Source organism: Pezoporus occidentalis, unplaced genomic scaffold (assembly GCF_034315485.1).
Source record: "Pezoporus occidentalis ecotype Australia unplaced genomic scaffold, CSIRO_AGI_Poc_V1 ctg395, whole genome shotgun sequence".
Classification (NCBI taxonomy): Eukaryota; Metazoa; Chordata; class Aves; order Psittaciformes; family Psittacidae; genus Pezoporus; species Pezoporus occidentalis.
The window spans coordinates 101,590-104,506 of record NW_026915719.1 but is presented as its reverse complement, the minus strand read 5'-3'; the positions used below and the strand labels follow the sequence as shown (position 1 = coordinate 104,506).

At 62.2% G+C, this 2,917-nt stretch overlaps 1 long non-coding RNA gene across 1 annotated transcript; it reads left to right on the top strand.

Annotated features, from left to right (window-relative positions):
• The first annotated feature begins 486 nt into the window (after positions 1-486).
• Positions 487-2,674, top strand: LOC134170932 (uncharacterized). Its single transcript, XR_009967415.1, has 3 exons — positions 487-1,590; positions 1,718-1,780; positions 2,563-2,674. It is a non-coding gene; the product is annotated as an uncharacterized LOC134170932 (long non-coding RNA).
• Positions 2,675-2,917: the final 243 nt, after the last annotated feature.

Genomic DNA, 2,917 nt, shown 5'->3' with positions numbered 1-2,917 from the left:
GCTCCCGCCAGGGCCGGTCCCAGCGGGCAGGATCCGGCCCCGCTCGCAGCCCTCCCCTGCACCCGCCCCGCGCAGCGCTGCTGCCCCGCCGCCAGGTCCGCACCGCCCGGCCGCGCTGCCGGTGCCGGTCCCTACCTGCGCGGCGCCGCCGCCGTCCCCGTCTGCAGCCGCCGCCGCCGCCGAGCCGCGCTGCCGCGGGGGCGGGCAGCGGGAAAGCGGGGGGGGGGGCAGCGCCCCCTCCCCGCCCCCGGCCTTCCCCCGGCCCCGCCGGTCCGCCCGGCCCGCCCCGGTCCCGGCCCCCAGCCCCTGCAGCGCCGGCAGCAGCTCCCGCCCCTCCGCAGCTCCCCCGGCCCGGCCCTGCCCTGCGCCCCCCCGTGACCCCCCATCCGGGGGCCGCACCGGGGCCGGGCACAGGGAGGCACAGCCCAGACTGGGGGCAAAGAGGGGAACAGCCCGGGGTGGGGGGCACAGCCTGGGACGGGGATGCCCGCTCTGGGAGAGAGACCAAAACCGCCTCAGCCAGGACCCAGCATCGTCACCGGCCTTAATTTGCGCTGAGCCACCGCAGGTTCAGGGAAGTGGCTGCAGCTGCCCTCAGACACATGGCAGTGGGGTGCTGCGGGTGCATCCCACACCGCTGCCACAGCCCTGAGTGCTGGGGCACAGACAGGCCCCCAAAACCACGCACGCACGAGCACTCCCCTGTATCCTCAAGACAGATATGGCCACCTCTGCCGGGTGCTCCTGGGCAAGGTGGCTGCCACATAACCCCTGGGTGATGCCAGCTCAGAGGGAGCTGGTGTTGTAACCCACCCACATGCACGCCTCCCCCTTTGAAGTCTCACAACCAATTCGTGTCTCACTTCACCTCCAAGGACAAGCCAGCAGAAAAATCAAAGAGAACGTGCAGGTGGCACCCAGGCTCGGTCCCTTTCACAGTGTCCTGCCCGCTCCCAGCACCACATCACTGCTGGCTGGAGCACGTCACCACCGCTGGGCTCTGAGCCGCAGTGGCAGAGGTGGCCCTGGAGAAGGATGGGGATGGGAATGTGTGGGAGCTGCATCCCACCAGTGACAGCTCCTCCAGGACAGCTCCAGGCTTTGCCTTCACACCGAGCATTCACCCAAGCTCCCCAGCCCCTTGTGTCCAGAGCACCAGGGTGCAACCCATGCCATTCCTCTAGCATTAATAAAGCCATTAATTAACTAATAGATTGCCACTAATTAACTAATAGAAATACCACTTTGCAAGTGCCTCAGTTTGGATCACGGTGGTAAGCGGGCTCGAGGAGGCAGAAGATATTTTAATGCCAGGGCGGCTGTTTAATACAGGCAAACCCTCCTCGGGTCGCTCCTGAAGCCCGCGCACGCTGAGCACAGGCCTGCACAGAAGAAACAACGCGACAGATGAGCTGGGTTTCCCAGGAGAAAAGCCCAAACGGGAGCAGAGGAGCCCGGCCGCAGGCTGCACAGAGCAGCTTTTCATTACAAAGGGCCAGGAAGCATCTCGGAGCTGGCAGCAACACCGACACCATGCAAGAGGGAATCTTTCAGGCTGATGCAGCAACAAAGGCAGTTAAATCTAGCCAGGTAAGAGGCTTTTGAGGTTAGCTGGCCATTCCCACAGCACAGGCTTCTTTAGTCTTTTTCTTTCTTTCTTTCTTTTGTTGTTTTTTTTTTTTCCCCTTCTTTCTTTTTTTCCCCTCTTCTTTTCTAGGGGGAATTATTTTGGGTAATCCGTGCGTTGCTGCTCGTTGAGCACTGGAGCAGAAGTAAGCAGGTAAGCGGCGCTTTCATCCCCAGCCCAGCTTCCTACCACGACGAACTCCAGCGAGGGGCTTTGAGCCTCAAAGGGAAGTGGTGAGGCTGGGCTGAGGCAGCTGGAGCTGCGCTAAGCTTGCAGCAGCTGTGAATCGCTTGGGGTCTTTGATCGAAGGGATGGCAGCAGAAAGCTACCTGGGGATGAGCAGCTTCCACACCAAACCCCTGCTGCACCGGCGGAGGCTCGGTGCTGTAAGGCACCCCGGGGTGGTCGGGGTGCTGGCACCCGCCTGGAGGGAGGGAGCAGGGTACATCCACCACCTTCTCCTGCCTGGAAAGGCTGGGGGGACTGGGGCATCCTCAGCATCAGGGCAGGCAGAGTGGTGACCCTGTGGTGTAAGCGGGGCCAGGCTGCTGCTTTGCGCGGCTCTCATTGCCTGGCCTCTCCTAGCAGGGCAGAGAGGTGCTGGGAGTGGGAAAGCCACTGATGACACCCAAGTCATGGGGAAAGACCACAGACAGGAAGATGTTCCCATTCCCGGGTGATTCGGGCATCTTGGTGGGATAATTTTGGGATGCACCAGGATGGAGGCCAGACCTTGAAGCCCGTTAGTGGCCAGGAGGGTGTCTCTGAAGGGATCCGTGTCCCTGGAGGCTCGCACGCCAACTCCAATCCTCCCAGTGAAACACCCCAGACCAGGATGGGCTTTGACCTGGGCAGCCGCCTTCTCATGATCTGGCTGTGTGGAGGATGTGCCGGCAGCCCGTGACTCAACACCTTCTCCTGCTGCTTCGCATCAGCAGGTGGGATGTGAAATGAACCCAAGGGTTGTAATGAGCCGTGCCGGTGGAGGCAGTGCCAGCTCAGTGAGCTGTGCTGCTGTGCAGGGACCCATGGCCCCTCACCGTCCCAGGGTTGTGGCCACGACAGGGGGGTGGCCACAACTCATCTCCCTGATGGAGCCCATCACCTTGTTGTTCTGCTGAACTCTCCTCAGGTATCACCCCACCAAACCCTGCTTTGATCCAACTGCTGTCACACAAACTCCATCCATCCTCTCGTGATGCCTTTTACATCACCCCAGGCCACGTGCTGTGCTGGCGCCATGCAGTGCTGGAGCATGGAGCACCCCACCATGCTGAACTGCCCAGCACC